General features: G+C 37.6%; 1 protein-coding gene across 1 annotated transcript in view; it reads left to right on the top strand.

The window, feature by feature from the left end:
• Positions 1–17,724, top strand: part of LOC122233051 (cyclin-dependent kinase inhibitor 2A-like) — a 31,173-nt gene that overhangs the window by 779 nt on the left and 12,670 nt on the right. The window lies entirely within an intron of this gene.

The following is a 17,724-nucleotide window of genomic DNA, read 5'->3' as shown; positions in this document are numbered from 1 at the left end:
GGCTGGCACGTGGTTTGACTTCCCGAAATAGTAACACTGATCGAAGAAGCAAACATTTGCTTTTGCAGTCTATAGAGAGAGTTGGGCTTTCGTAGTGAGGCGCAGACTTCTTATTTGAAATCTTGACAGATTCAAACTGCTCCGAATGATGCTTAGCATCAAATGCTTAGCAAAAAATAGACCTACACTGGTGAGTCTGAGAAATCACTATTAATCATACTTTAATCCTCTCAGGCCACAATGAGCACTTGTTTAAAAATGAGGCCTACTTCTTGAAAAACAAAATCCTGGGTAGTTTTGTCTTCACAACAGACAAATCTTTACACGGTGTAATTTCCTATGACCCGAATAATTGAAAAATACACATTGCTACAATATGCAGAATCCTAATTAGAACTTGGATAATAAATCTAAAAGCAATTTAATGAGACTTAATTTTTGTGACCTTACACAAGTAAGGCATCCATTTCCACCAATAGACGTTTTAAAAAAACAAATGCGGGGGGAGGGGGAATTTTTTTCTCCCCAACGTTAATAGGCCTTTAACACGTAAATGTAAAACTGTTAAACTATAGGTGTTTAGTTAGGTACCTCCATTTCTAATGCCAAAAATTTACAAGCAGGGGCGCATGGCTGGCTCAGTCGGTAGAGCAAGCACGTCTTGATCTCCGAATTGTAAGTCCGAGCCCCACTTTGGGTGTAGAGATTACTTAAAAATAAAATCTTAAAAAAACTTACAATGTATAGGGTAAATACACATTTTCTTTTTCATATAATTATGAAAGTTCAGTATTTTTAAAGAATTAGTAAGAGCTTGTAAAAGATTTCATGGCATGTTGCTGGACTTAACTTTCCTTCATTTTAAACAACATTAACAAGACCCTGTTTGTTTTATGGTGCTTTATTCTGGCCAGCAAATGTTTAGCCATCATATATTTTTGAATATCAGAGTGGTTACTATTACTCTCTACCTAAAGCTATTTTATTTAAAGTATTAGGTTGCTTCTGGAAATCTATAGTAACAAAGTAGAAAGTTTTAATCTGTGTAAATATTATAATTATGTGTTTTCTATTTTAGGAATACACAATGTAATAGTGCAATTAACTTTAAGTTAAAGACATATTTTATATATTTTATGAAATGTTAAAAATACAAAAATGGTAGTTCTTTGAAAGTAGCCATTTACTCCTTGTTATTTAGGTATAAATCAATTTTCAGGAATAATATGTAAAGTTATTTAAAAATGTATTGACTATTTGAAAAGCCCAATTTTTAGTAAATATCTGAAGGCAGAACACATGACTTAGGTAGAATAGACTATTTCTTAAATATACGTGCAATTCTCCAACTTCATTTTTTAAGTTATACACATATATAAACTTATGGAAGTATTAATTATAAATGACATATAATTATATAGTTCACATAAATATATATTATGCCTATGGTTATATTGATTTAAGAACGTATATAGAATGGATGGTAATTATGTTGGGACCCATACAATTTCTTACGAGCCACAATGCTTAAAAAAATTCTTGTATGAATTACTTAATATTATTAATATAAGTATAGAAGGTGTTATTTTTTGTTTTTAAAGTTTCTGCAACTATGTTCATTATGACTTTTTATTTTTATATGACTGGAAAATGTATATAATAAAATTCCACATTACTAGTTTCTTATTCACACATGCCTGATGAATTACATTAATTGATTTGTTGTTATTTCTACCTTGGTGTGTTTACAAAATAGTCATATTTATATAACAGTAAGTGTTTATTTGTTTACTGCTACTTGGGAACGCTTAGGATTTTTTATCCCCTTTGACAGAATAGCATTCTCTCAAGGTAAGCTCTATACAGTTAGCATAAACCATAATTCGCAATGCGTACATGATCCCCAGGTTGTATTATGTAAAGAAACAATAACACTTAACCAAACTCAATATTTATTTACTTCTTTGGGGTCTCTTGAATTTTAAAAAGTCCATTGTCATCTTCAGGTAGCAAGGACATAACCTTGTCTACATCCATAATATTTTATATGTCTGTTAATACATGTTAATTCATCGCTAGTAACTACCATGGTAGGGTTAATCTAAACCATTTTCCCAACATGTGAGTGACCCCTGTTAGTAAAATGATCCAAATCATCTCAAAAATACTTTCTTAGCTGAACATTTGATCCAGTATTTTTATTCTTCACAATTTTTCTTCCTTTTTGAGAAGCATAACAATCTCACTCATCCCCTCCACACTAAAACACCTTGGGCCAGAGAATCCTTCTGTCTGCTGCAAAATCTAACCTGATTAAAAAAAAAGTTGTGGTGCTTTATTTCTACAGTTTAAATTATGTAAACAATGGATATTCTTTCACTTTATAAATATAAAATTATAGTTATTTATTAACTTTTTAAAAAAGCTACAATTCTCTAAATTCTCATTGTCACATAATGATAGCTATTAATGCACTTCTTAAACCCCTCACTGGCAAGGATATTTTTACTGTAGGTATGAAGAACTTTTAAAATATCCATACATTTTTGGGGGCACCTGGTTGGCTCAGTCCACAGAGCATGTGACTTGCAAGTTCAAGCCCCATGTTGGGCATAGAGCTGACTTGAAAAAAATTTTTTTAATCAGAAAAAACATCCATACATTTGTATTCTCTGTGTGGGCATCATCCAGTGAAAGAAAGATTCTGACAAAGGTTAATACAGACAAATAGTAGCAAGAAATTGAAAATTGCCTCACATTCTAGCAACAAGATGTTAAATTGTGGTACAAAACTATGCTCTGGAATAATGGTCTGGAATATTCTGCACTCTGGAATACTAGACAATCATCGTGTCTTTGAAGAATATTTAGTAGAATGTGAAATGATTACATTATAAAGTTAGGTGATTTTTCAAGATTCAAAACAGTAAACAATTCTTATTCTCACTTTTCCTCCTTTCCTCTCTCTGGACACACACATACACTCTGTTTTTGTACAAAAATTTTTATAGTGTTTTCCTCAGGATGAGGGGATTGGGATTGGTGATCTTTAATTTCTTCGTTATACTTTTGAGTTTTACAAGAAGTTATGACCATCACCAGTAAATATATATAAATATATATATATAGTCATTTTCAAACCCTGAAATGATCGTGCATTAAGGATGAACTGAGAGCTTGCTTAGCCTTAGGTTGTTGGTGGGGGGGGGGGGTTGGGGCTGGGCAGTGAGGAAACTGAGTTGTGCAAGGGTCATAAATAACAAGGTTCTGGTAAGGTCTGGAGAAAGCACGAGACAGTTGTGACTTCAGACCAATGCTCGCTGTGCCTATTCACAACCTAGTTCGTTTTTACATAGACTATAAACGCATAGCTATGTCTATTTCCAAAGAGCTTGGGTGTTAGGCCTCTGGTCACATAACTTGCCCCCTTCTAGGAATCCCTCTCGCTAGTCCTCTCAGGACGATTTCAAACTGGGGCTCACCGCCTCCCACAGCCTGGCTGGGGTTGCAAAGGGCCTCCCCAGGACCACAGAGAGAGTCTACCGTAGGAAGCGAGACTCAAAGCTGCACCGACCTAGCCTCCCCCACCTCCTAGCTGCGACCACCCTCCTCGACCCCATCTCCCCACCCTCTCAATTTCTAGAGACGCTGCGGATCCCAGAGATTTAACTGGCAGCTGGGGTAGGACCCCGTAGCAAGAGTTTAGAGGCATAGCCCACTGATCACCCCACTCCGCGAATGCACCCCTTCTGTTGTTAACCGCCCCGGGCCTCGCCCCACACCCCAACTGTTTCCTCGGGTAAGATGTGATCTGCGTTAACAGTGACTGACGCCTAGAGCGGGATTGGGGCCCAACTAAGTGGAGGACGAAGTGGGGGCCTCTCGGATTCAGGAGGGGTGCAAGGAATGATGAGGACGTCTCTTGGTCATCTCCCCAGCTTGGAACTGGCCAGGCCTTTTTTCTGGAGGGGTGGAGCGGAATGGGTCAGGTTCATGCGAGGAAAGTGCCCAAAACTCGGCAGCCAATCCCTTCCGCGCCAGTTGGCCGCCAGCGAGTGTTGAAAGGCCTCCTTCTCTTTGTTCCTCTTTCTGGGGTACAAGACGGAATGGAGGATGGAATAAGAAGTTTTTCCAGTGATGAAGAATTTGCCTCAAATTGTTCTCTCAATTGTTTTCTTCCCATACTGCAGCTTTCCTTGTGTTTGAACACTTGCCTTACGTTAAAACATTCATTTATTAGAATGAAAAAAAAAATCACTAAGCGTTAAAATAAGATCAATTTCTATGACAGTAAGCCAACCAATGGAGATAACCTTGGGAATAAATGAAGGCTTTGTTCAGTAGGGGAAGGAAGGTCTCTTTGTAAGGCTCTCCCCCATCCTAGAAAATGCCCAACTTGGGACCTGCACTGGTTTACCATATCCTGAGCCATGCTATGTCGGTGTGTATTCAGCAAAACCACGTATATTGACAACTGTTGAACTTGCTAAGTGTCAGCATTTATATTTTAAAGAAGGGAAAATTGAAGACAATCTCTGCTTGTCAGTGCAGTTATTTATTTCAGGAGCCCTAGAATAATGGCTGCAACTGGGCAGACCTACATAATCATAAAGAAGTAATAGAAGGGAAACAACGAAACCGTCAACTACAAGACTTCAAGTTCCAGTGCCTCAGAGGTCCTTTGAAAAATAATAAGTTGATTTTTATTTTTTATATTGTAAGTAACATAATGGCTTTGTTCATGATAATATAAAAATTCTATCACAAATGACTTTTTAATTCTTCTTCAACAAGATCTCACTTTTTCCCTTCACCTCAAAAAAAAAAAAAAAAAACTCAATTTATTTAAATGGTTTCAAAGCCAGTAGGAAGAAAGGTTTTGTAGAGGTTCAGAACTATATGAGCAAAGATATGTAATCTCTTAAACAAACTGAAACTAATAAAATTGTGCAATCAGAGTGGTATAAACAAATATGCCTTTACTTTCTTAATTTAAGCATGAGAGTAATGAGAAGTCGAAGAACTGAGGCAAAGGTTATCAGCAACATCATTACCTGGAATGCTGTTTAAAAATACACATTTCTGGCCTTCCTCACCGAAAATCTAATTCAGCATACTTGCTGCAGGTGCCAAGAATCTGCATTTTATTTTATTTTATTCCAAGAATCTGCATTTTAAATAAGCACTTGGAGGGGATTGTTACACGTGGATTTCTGCAACATCATTTGGCACATATGGCCAATGTTGCTTTTTAACTAATCTTATGTTTGCTTTTTTATTTTTAAATCAAGGCCCAGGCTTTTAAGTAAGATTTAAATTTTAGAATCAGTCATGCTTTGGGCCCCAGGAGAGTCTGAATAATCAGTGGAGAAGCTATTTTACTAAGCAAAGGAAAACTCTTTATTATTATGTGATCCTTCATCTAAATTGAAAAAGATGATCTCTTAGATCCCAGATTTTTACTATCAGAACATATTTTAGGGGGGAAGGATATAACATGATATACTTGTGTGTTAAAGCTCGTAGCACCAAACAGAAATTTTCCACAGAAAACATTTGTGATATCTTTTTGAAACACTATACAAACTTAACTCCTGCTTACATAGGATGAATGGTTCTAGATAGATAGATAGATAGACAGACAGACAGATCGATAAGAGGTTTCTTTCATTTCATTTTATTATCCAAACCAGAAACGAGCCTGGTAAACATGACCATCTAAAATTACGTAAGAGAGGAAAAACAAAACAAAGAAGTGTTTTACAGGTTTAAATTATATTTATTAATAAAGGCAAAATTGCAATAAAATGTAGCCATAAGAGAATAAAGCATTTATGGACAAAACGATGGGACTTTGTATCTTTCTAAAGGCACACTGACACACAATATATATACATATATATATATATATACACATATATATATATATAATATAAGCTAAAAAAATAATTAGCCATTATAAGAAAAACTAAAATATTATGCCTTCCAAATTACAATTTTTCTGCCTTTAAAGTACAATTTGTCTAATGTTATACCTACTTTGCAGATGTATTAAGGAAGCTTACGTTTTGCTTTCTTTTCTTTTCTTTTTTTATGAGTGCCACCATTTTCTTGCTCTGAATCTCCGAGGCTGCCAGATCATCTGACTCAGCAACTGTACAGTTTTTTCACCCAATTTAAAGAAACAGCAGCCATCCAAAGAACAATGAGTCCTCCCAGTTGCAAATCTTTCTCACCTGTAGAATAAGTACCAAATTTTAACTTTGAAACAATTGTTAAATGTCCATACAACATGGGGCACTTGGAACTCATTCAGTTTACATGCTGAATAATTGAAGTTGAATATATTTTGTGTAATATATGATTTTTAAAAGAAGCTTATTGAAACTTTGTTCCAAGAGCACAGGGTCAAGTTTGCTTTCTCTTTTCCTTCAAAATAATTACAAGGACCTTAACAGTAATAGTGCACATCAACTCACAGCATCTCATTTAATTGTCACATTGTCTGTTTTAGAGATTTTATTTTCTCATTTTATAGACTGGAGACTGAGGTTCAGATAAGATGTTGCATGGTCTGCCAAAATTCACCAGTAATTCATATATAATTGAACTAGGTGTGCTTCTTGCCTCAAGTGCCCTGACGAACCACTTTATAATTTCCAGATATATATATATATATATATATATATATATATATATATATCCATATATCACCTATCTTTATATCTATCTATATCTATTTCTATTTCTATGTCTATATCTATATCTGTATTGTTTCAGTTCTATCTCTTCTAGTTCATTGTTGCTTCATAAGTTACTTAACTCCCTTGGATCTCTGTTTTACTCAGCATCAGCCACATGTGTTCCAGTTAATATACATTGATCAGGTGAATGGAAAAGTTCTGAAAAACAAGTCAGTATAATAATAACTGAAGTGTCCTTATGGGCTCAAAAAGCCATTGCAGCTCATAATAAAACAGGGAGATTAATTTCTTTCAGAATTTGTTTCTTGCCCAGAGTAAAATTAATCCAAACCCCCCTTGTAAATTAAGTGTAAATTACTTATTCCCACTTTGATTCAAGAGCCATAAGTGGGAAACCTATGCACAAGCATAAGAATCACTTAAAGCACAAAGTAGAAAAGTAACTTTCTTGGAATACATTACTTGTGATTAGATTGTTTCCTTTACTTACTAGCTATGTAGTATTAGGACTAAGCATTTGAAACATTTTCTAGTCTGTAAGCATGAGACAGTAGCCTATTATATTCATCTAATAAAAACTCCATAAAATAGTCTATGTAAAGATATACTGTAAATTTTAATTTGGCATACATTTTTCAGTTGTTGTTAAAGTGCCAAATTAAACTATGCCCTTAAAAGCACATTAGTTTACTTTTGCAGTTAAATGCCTACTTAATTTGACCTTAATTATTCGGACTAGCTGAAAATTCCTGAACTCCATGTTAAAATACATACATATCATAATAAAAATGTATTTATCAATTCAAATCCCTGCCACCTTCCAAGTGTGATGTCAAATCAGTGTAAATTTGCCTACTTTTTTAACCCACGTTTATACAGAAGCCCTGTATGATGTCCTTTACAGAATGACTCTGAACTCTAGTATTCATAATCATTATGTCAATATTAAATATTCATTAACCTCTATTTTCTAAGATGAAAAATCAAATGACTTTTAGAAAGCTGAAAAAAAGTTACTGACTTGCCTTCAATTGATCAAAAAACTCAGTAACCCAGAATAATAATTTCTGGAGGGAACACTGAAATAGTGGACTCTTAATTCCTCCAGAATGGTTGCCATGGTCTGAATATCTGAATCAATAGTTTTGGCACAGAATTTTGTAAAAAAAATTTTAGTGTAAAAAGTTGTGTGTGGGGACGCCTGGGTGGCTCAGTCTGTTGGGTGTCTGACTTCAGCTCAGGTCACGATCTCACAGTCCATGAGTTCAAGCCCCGCATCGGGCTCTGTGCTGACAGCTCAGAGCCTGGAGCCTGCTTCAGATTCTGTGTCTCCCTCTCTCTCTGCCCCTCCCCTGCTCATACTTTGTCTCTCTCTGTCTCAAAAATAAATAAAAACATTTTTAAAAAAAATAAAAAAATAAATAAAAAGTTGTGTGTGTATGAGAGAGAGAGAATGCAACGAAAGAGGACTAGAAACATTAAAGTCATCCTAAAAATCTTCAGAATCTCTGCCTTGGAAGGTGGCTTGCGATTTATTAGGATATTTACGTTTATTAGGATATCAAAAAAATAAAATGTATTATTTACATTTATTTACAAAAATATGAAATATATTATGTAAACTTCCTCAAGGCAAAATTGACTTAGGTGTATAAAATTGTTGCAGAGTAAGCATAAAATGTATTGTTATCATTGCCTTTTTAAAAATGATGTATGGCAGTTATCATCTTAACCATAAGAAAAAATATATAAAGCTATACCTTCAACCCAGAGACTCAAAAGAAAACATGAATGGAGATGTTATATCTGTGAATAAAAGGTGCTAAACATGAATAAGAAGCATTTCCTCATTTATTCAGAGTTGATACATATTATTATGAAGTTGATTCCTTCCAGAGAAGTTTAATCACATATTAGGTGAAGAATGTGACTTGAGGAAAAGCAGTCCAAAACAAGAACTATTTTTAAAGGTCTTTTATAATATCAGATGATAATTTGGTTTCAGAAGTCCAGGAAAAGCCAAAAAAAAAAAAAATTGAACATAACAGTAAGACCACAGAGCCCCAAGAAGGCAGGCTACTCTTAAAGGGTAATTGTTGGGAGGAGGGCAATCATTTCTCCATTTGAAGAGGAAAGCTTCAACTTAGATGATGACCCTGAAATTAGAGTATCCTATGTCACTGTTAACCCAATCAACCATGAACATTCAACCCCTACCCCCAAGAGTAAAAACTTAATTATTTCTCTGTGAGTTTCAATAGTTTCTTTGCATTCTAATAGCACATACATGCATCAGCAGCATAAGCAAAAATGGAATATTTCCCTTTTTTTTTTTTTTTGCCATCAACAACAGACATTTATTTTCTCACAGTTCTGGAGGCTGGAAGTTCAAGATCAAGATGCCAGCCAGCAGCATTGGTTTCCTGTGAGGACTCTCTCCTAGTCTTGCAGACAGGCACCTTCTTGCTGCCTCTTCACATGGTCTTTTCCTCTGACCCTGGCATCTCTCTTATAAGGACATGGGTGATAAGGACATGGGTGAATCTAAGGCCACTCTAATTGCCTTAGATTAACTAAATTACTGTTTTGAAAGCCCTATCTCCCAAGTAATTTACATGGATTAGGGTCTACCCATATGACCTCATTTTACCTTAATTTCTCCATAGAGGCCCTATCTCCAAATTCATTAGATTCTATAATAACTTCCTTTAATTTTAGATAGCATGTCTCATCAAAATATACTGATAACTGCCATCTTCAGGGATTCCAGTTGCTTTATAGTTATACATAAATAACCTGGATTTCAGGTGCCCACACCTCCACTACCCCTGCCTTTGGGTGAATAAGAAAAACTTGATTCAAAACCAGTTCTACCACCCATTAAGATCCAAAGGTTGTGCTGTGATCCTGGGATTGTCCATGGCTAATGTGCTTGTGGGCTCCTCCCCACTGATGATCACACTCATGGGTGCTGCCTCTATTTCACCCCCCTTAACCAGACCGTTAATTCAGCTCCTTCGGGGATCTTCACAAAACCCCATAATGAGCTTCCTCACTTTATTTAAGAGTTGGGGCCGGTGGGGCGCCTGCGTGGCTCAGTCAGTTAAGTGTCTGACTTGGCTCAGGTCATGATCTCGAGGTTCTGGAGTTTGAACCCCCCATTGGGCTCTGTGCTGACAGTGCAGAGCCTGCTTGGGATTCTCTCTCTCTCTCTCTCTCTCTCTCTCTCTCTCTCTTTGTGTCTCTCTGCCCTTCCCCTGTTTGTGCACTCATGCGTGCTCTGTCTCTCTCAAAAGAAATAAACTTAAAAAAAAAAAAAAAAGAGTTGGGGCTGGAGCCAGAGCCATGGAGAGGCGTTCTTCTCACACCCCTCTTCTCAGCACCACCACCACTTTCCCTGACTTTCTTTTCTTTCCTCTTCCCTCTTATGATTATGACAAATGCCTCTCCTTATCACATGCAGAGCAGTTTACTAATAACTTCTCCAGCTTGATGATACCCTTGGGTCTCACCCTCTGCCCCAAATGGTTTATTAAAGTATTTCTTCACCCAAATATATTCAGAGCTCTCTCTAAGAGGAATGCTGGTGAATATGATTTTCTCTCCCTCATTATGTATGCAGAAATCAGCTCCTACTTCTGATCCAGCCCCCGTGTTCATCCTATATATCCATAACCTTGTGTTGGAGCATCCCCCTGAATGCCTTCCTGTAATGGGGTAGGACACCAGGAAGGCTGCCTGCCTGGTGCAGCTCCAGCTGGACAGGGATCAGCAACATGGTTGTGCAAAGTGATGCCACGCGCACTACAAGTCTTTATTTCAGTGAGATGCAACACTCCTCCCGTGCAAAAGCTCAGCAGTTTCCCCATGTGCAATTCTCGTTACCCGCCCCACAAATTTGTGGCTGTAGGCAGACTCTTCAAACCTGACTCTTCCAGACTTCTGAGTTTTCTCAGCTCACAGTGTTCCTGCAGCAAGGAATTCTCTCTTGCCACAGAGAAAAAAATTCTCTGAATATTTGTGTCTCATGCAGTTCAGCAGATCACAAATGATAAACAGGCACACTCTCTTTGTTTAAATTTTTTTTTAACATTCATTTTTGAAAGGCAGAGAGAGAGTATGAATGGGGGAGGGGCAGAGAGAGAGGGAGACACAGAAACAGAAGCGGGCTCCAGGCTCTGAGCCGTCAGCACAGAGCCCGACACGGGGCTTGAACTCACGGACTGAGAGATCATGACCTGAGCCGAAGTCGGCCGCTCAACCGACTGAGCCACCCAGGCGCCTCATCTTTGAATTTGGCTTCAGAAGTGTGTCCATCAATCCAAGTGATCCTGGCTGCCAGAGACCTCAGAATTCATCAGCCTAGGACCCAATTCCTCCTGTTAAGGCTCTTGATGTTTTCCTTCTTTCATGTCCCTTCTGTCATGTTCCTTAGTCCCCAGTCCTCTTCAATTACACACTCCCATTAGGACTCAAATACCAGATGGTATCCCATTATTTGACAATAACTCCCCAAATGAGAGTAAAGATACTGCCAGTGTGAGGGCACTCAAACTGTCCAATATTTTCAACTCCTGTAAGCTTTCTGCAGTGCAAGAACACCTCTTATGGAATGGACATGTGCACACAGTGAGTCCTGCAAGGATGTCACCATCCTTGTCAGAAGCCACCAAGTCCTAAGTTTCTGTTACTTTAGTCTTTGAAATAAGAGATCATAACATCAGTTTTTCCCACTCTAAGCCACTGAGTCAGCCATTTTTGGTAGTTCTCAGAACTTCTTGCCAAGAAAATACATCTACTCCCTGGCCAAGCATCCCCCTGGGTCTATTTGCAAAAGGTGTTCTATTGGGTACAATATTTGAGTACCACTGCATTTCCATTATACCTGCCTCATTATCTTACAGGAATCTGTCTGTCCTTTGTTTGGAAATGTGCTGATTGTGGAGCCTGGTAAACCTCAGGCTGAAAACAGGAGTTTATGAGCTGTCCCCCAGTTCCTGTCTGCCCTCTCCTGTGGCCACAACCCCAAAAGATCAGTCACTGAAACATGTTTTGGTGTTAACTCTGAAATTCTGCTTTTTAAGAGCATACCATAATGAAACCTTGGAAATAGCATGCAGAGTTTCACCTCGTCATACCCCTGAAGATCACATGCTCTCATTCAACTTAAAGGGACACTAATCATATTCAGCATTCAAGCAGAGAGGCTTGTAGTTGGAGATGACACTATTATTTGTACAGGATGTAAAAATGAAGGACCATGAATTTTATATCATTAACTGAAGAGCAGTAGTGTTAAACCTCTATAGTTATCTTCAGTGAATACATTTCAGAGACATCTTCACAAATGGGCCTTGTGTGCGACTGCACCAGCCTATAGATCCTAGAACAAAGGCAAGGCTCTACGCTGTTCTCTTCAAGGTGCACGGGCTAGCTCATCATTAAGTTAAAAGCTTAACTTAAATCTGAATTGCTTCCTCTGAGTAGAAATAAGACATGTGGGGAGTCCAGGCTCCTGGGAGGATAGTGTGCCTGGAAGAGGGGTGTCTAGAGCCTCATGCCATGTTTCTGAACCACTGAGACAGAGGACAGGGAGGAAGCCCTGCAGCCCTGGGATGTAGGTAAGGTCTCCATACAACCTCCAGAACTCTGCACTCTAGCCTATCAGCACGCCCACCAGGACCTGGCGCCATCTTGTTCCTGATTTCATCCCCATGTCCTCCGTACGTTCTACATTTACCAGTCCCATATGTTATCCCTACACACCAAACTTGGCCCAATGTGTTGGCCCACAGAGGTAAATCACTCAACAACTCACTCTGCAATGCTACCCAGCTGACTGGTCTGCAACCCCAGGTCAGCATGGAAAGTAGCACTTCTAAGGATTTACACAGAAGATCATAAAGAACCATTTGAGTGACTTATTAGCAAAAAAAAAAAAAAAAAAAAAAAAAAAAAAAGTAGGGTAAAGGATATGGATGGGGAAGGAATAGGCATGAACTGGAAGGAAAATTCAGCCCTGTGGTCACAAGCAACATGATGCCAGGGTCAAAGGCGTCAATCAGAGAGAGTCATGATGATCCATCTTTGCTTCCATATGAGTGGGTAGGGCATTAGGGATAGAAGGACTGGGCAAGGAGTAAGTGATGCCCAAGGTTTAATAGTTTGGGAGTTCTGCTAATTATGCCAACATGCAAACCTATCACCTGAAAAATAGTAAAGCTACTTTTGAAGCGTAGAGTCACAGAATCTCCCTGGTATGCAATTTAGGGTTCCTGGGGGGAAAGTTTAGGAGTCACTAGTGGAAATAAAGCAAGGCATTAGCCAATGATGTAGCATGATGTGCACACACATTCAGCTGAAAAGGCCCTGTCTCCAGAGGTGGGGAAAGAGTGACAATACCAGTAGGAATTTTAGATACCAATGTGCCCGGGTTGGGGAAGAACCTGGGGCAAACAGGCCTTTTAAGATAGGTTTTACTTGGGAAGCTTGTCTGACTTTGTGACAAGCTTCTGTAGGTATAAGGGGCTCAACTCAGGATAGTGGGGGCTTCCACTAAATTCCTATATGCCTCACAGCTCAATTGGCTCTTCGTTTCATGCTTCATTTTCTTAGTTTGGTATATATGCTTTTCTTTTCACTACTTTCTTGAGGTCGATTTTGCATAAATAGACTATGTATATTTAAAGTATACAATTTGATGTGTTCACAGAAGTTTGCAATATACATACATACACACACATGCACACAAAGTCAAGATACCAAGTGTTCCTATCATTTCCAAAGTTTCCATTTTCCACCCGAAGTTCGTGTTTAGCAATGAAGAGGGCAACATGTGTTTGAAAGGAGAAAATCTGTCCCATCAGGAAGAAAAAGAAGAAGGTTGGGAATAGAGGTTTAGAGGAGGTAAACTTTATAATCCCTCAGTTTTGCCTGTAGTTTCCCCATTGTACCTGGTATTTGAACTGCACACCAGGAGTGGTGGGGGGTGGCAATGAATGCAGAGAAAACTTTGAACACTGACATACTTCATTGTTACTTTCCATGATTTAATGAAGGTTTTTGTGTAAATTCTTTTGTTTTACACAGCCAACTTTATTACAAAGAAGCTTTGTTTTCCAGACTTTACAATTCAAAGACAAAATTAATCACACCTTTTGGAAGGGAGTTTGCTTGTTCAAACCGCAGATACCAGCCAGAATGTATAGTAATGAACAAAAAAATACCCTAGAGGAAATTGACTTTGATGGCCTAAATGATTAACATGATAGTAAATGCCATGTCTATTCTCCAAAAAAGTAAGTTCTATTTATTGAGCCTACTGTGTGCTTAGATTTTTATATATCTGACATTCTTTATTCTTTATAAAAACCCTATAAGGTAAGCTTTATTTTCCCCACCTTGAGAGGTGGGGAAATGTAGACTCAGAAAGTTTCCATAATTTCTTCAATCCCACAGAGCTAGTTAAATGAGGGATCAGGTCTATCAGGCTTTCCAGACTGGGATTGTCCCATTACCATGCTGCATTTGTGTCTCCTCCAAGATTAGGAAGGATATGGTTGACAATCTCACCAACCACACCTGTCCAAGTCAGAGTAAACAGCTGTAAACATAGAAAGATTATGGAGAGACAATTGATTCAAAACCCGCAGCAAATATTTATTAACTGTGTAACCATGGCAATATATCACACCTCCATTTTCTTATCTATAAGTCAGGGGGGTAGCTTTTTGAAAAGCAATTTTGCAGTATGTGTCAAGAGCCTTATACTTTGTGAAAAACTGCAATACTATTTATTATAGCAATTGGAAACACCTTAAATATCTGACAACAGGGCATCATTAAGTAAACTGTAACATTGTTTCAGTGGAATGAGGTGCAGCTGTTAAAAGTAGTGTTTATAAAGTGATTTTTTGGGGAGAATTTATAGAAATGTTTTAATGATAAGTGAGAGAAAAATCTTATTTCAGAATTCTGTTATATCCACGAGAACTAAGCAAGGAAAAAGAAAGGAAGTATTTCAAAATGTTAACAGTCATTGCTTCTCTGCAGTGTCATTTTCCATTTTCTTTATGCATCTCATTCCTTAAAAAATTTTTTACACATGTGAACTATAATCCGGAAAAAAGCGTCCAAAAATAATAGAGTTAAGTGACTCTGAAAGGACCTTAAGATCCAAATTTCTGTCATTATGCGTGGTTTTAACCAACAGTACGTCACTGAGAAACACAGTACTTCCGGAAAGTGGAGATCCTGACACCTTGGTCAGGATCTGCCACCTGCTTCTCAATTCTCAAAGAAAAAAGAGCAATGCTGAGTTGTCCCCCATGATCTGTACAAATCAGCCAACCAGGAGACGCACCAGGGAGAGGGTGGACTTCTCAGACAGAACTGCTGACACAGTTAGCAGTTTGAAGTCCATTTCCTTGTGCGTGTTGTTCCTGAAGCACTCTGGGCTTCTGTTTTGATCTATGAAGGAAGGATAATGCTGTCCACCCCACAGGACAGCTGTGGGATTAGACATGACATATGTAAAGCTGCTTAATGTTTGTCACGTAGTTGGGGTTCAATAAATGGTAGCCATTATGATTTTCTTGGCAATTTTGAATGAATTTCCTATTCTTTATTTATGTCTGTTTATCCCTCCTCTAATTATATACCTTATTACTTATTTTGTTCCTTAGGATGAGGCTAATTCTCAGTATCTCTACAGGTAAAAAAATTGTACACGTGCACACAAATACATACTCTAGATAGATATAGATAGATACATAGATAGATGTGCACACACACACACACACACACACACACACTGTGCTAACATTTTAGTTTTTTCAACTGGCCAAATAGCTACAAATAGATAAATACAAGTAATTCACCTCAGAAACTTCTCCATATACAAAAGCAGACATTTACAGTTGAATTTGGGAATGATGGTTTTCATGAGCTGCAAAGATTCCTCATTTCATAAGAACCCACTCTATAAATACATTATAGTAAGCTCCTTACATAGATTTAAAATCATATTTGTTTTGCACAAAATTTAGAAATGATATCTGCTATATAACAAATAATGCACTTCTAAATTTTTCTCAAAATGATCTTGGGAAGATGATAGCGACTGCAGATTCTGTGCCCAGTTAATACTTTGGAAACTAAAATTGGAAAATTGTGACTTACCTATAATAATGCATCAAGTGTATAATAAGTGAAGGCATTTTGAGTTTCATGTTCCTTGCCAAAGTCCTGTCTGAACAAGAAGAGAAAATTTACAGTAATTCCGAGTGAACAGAGATGTCATAGGGTCCCTAAAAGAGCACCTTACCTATAGCAGGCACTCGGCAATTGTGCTATATTGAATTTGATTAGAGAATATTGAGAGGGAGAAGGAAACATCCTCCACCTTGAATTTTCCATAGAGCTAATCCTGGATCCCTTTCCCAGCAAACTTGTTCAGAGGTCTGCTCTGTTTTCTCAGGGGTCTCCCTTTCATGTTAAAGGTATTTTCTTCTTGTGGGAAAGTAAATAAAGGGAAACCTTGTCTTTAATTTTCTTTGCCATTTTTCACCTAAGGAAATCCTTCTTTCCCATTTAAAATACACAGATTGGACACTGAACCCTCAGAATTCTTACCCAGGGGCACTTTAATGGAGGAGCATGTTTCTTGGATCAACAATAATCTTTTGAGTCACAGTCATTAATATACTTGCTTTGTAGATGGGGATATTTAAGCAGAATAAAGTATGACTTGTTCAAGGTGATTGGTGGCAGAAGTCGGCTCTCTTTTCCTTACAGTATTAACTTCTAAATGAAAAGGGGCACATGAAATTATCCTCCCATTGTCTTTGTCTTTGAATAATCCTCTATTGCACCCAGCATTCAATCCTAGAGCCCATCTATTCAGGCTTAACCCACCTATGTCCAGAAGCTCTATTACACAGCATAGCTTCCTCTGATAAGCTATTTCCTAAGAAACTCTCCTTAATTATGGGATCCTCTCCACGCCCTGAAACATCTTTTCCCTGGTAACACAGGTCTGGGATGTCAGTTATCAGAATTCATTTTCCTTCTCCTATACTATTAATGCAGACTCCCCTCAAGAGCCCATCCCATTTCAAAACCACCTCCCTCCTTCAGAGAAGCAAGCATGTTGACTAGGACTCTCTCTTGACTAGGACCCTTCTTTTTTTGGACCCACAGCTTAAAGCCAAGCAGCTGACATACAGTCTGTATTCAGTTACTCTTTGTCAAAGATATGAATGATGGTTTTTAGAAAGGTAACTCTTATTTGCCTACTAAAGTTATTATGTTTAATTAATTAGAATGGCTACAGTATGCACATAGTACAAAATTCAAACATTACAAGTTGCAGAACGTGAAAAAGAAAGTCTCGTGTCCATCACAGTTCCTCATTTCCTCTCCCAACAGTTAACAGACTTTTCTATATCTTTCCAGAGATATTCTATGTATATTTTATTTTTAACCTCAAACTATATTTTGAACAATTGTTTAATAACAGTGCTAATATTGAATATGGTAAAGATATATATGCTTTTAAAAATAGCTTTTATGTGTATCTCACTTGATATCATAACCTCATGAAGTATAACAAATAGAGCAAGATAGATCTCATTTTAAAAATATGGACATTAAAGCTAAAAATAGTCTCAAAGGAGTTCATAGTCCAACAGCAGTTCACTAGATACATCAGGACTGTCATTCGGTTCCATTTCAGAATGATTTCTCCAACACCTTTTATTTTCCCAATAAAATGTTTTCATATGATACGTTTGCACACAATTCATATCAATCTTGCCAATCCTGCAGTGCCTTGTCAGAATCAGAACCTAATTTCAGAATACTACCTTCTTAATTATCTTTCTATTTCCTTCTGCTGATGTGTTAAATTAATAGTCACATCTATAATTACTATTCTTTGATTTGTAGGTTTACTGGGGTAGCACCATTGCAAGACTTTCTTTAATTTAAATAAAATAGTCAGATGCTCCTGCAATGTCAT

The sequence above is a fragment of the Panthera tigris genome, chromosome D4 (genome assembly GCF_018350195.1).
Source record: "Panthera tigris isolate Pti1 chromosome D4, P.tigris_Pti1_mat1.1, whole genome shotgun sequence".
In the NCBI taxonomy this organism is placed as follows: Eukaryota; Metazoa; Chordata; class Mammalia; order Carnivora; family Felidae; genus Panthera; species Panthera tigris.
This window is presented reverse-complemented; position numbering and strand designations above follow the sequence as displayed.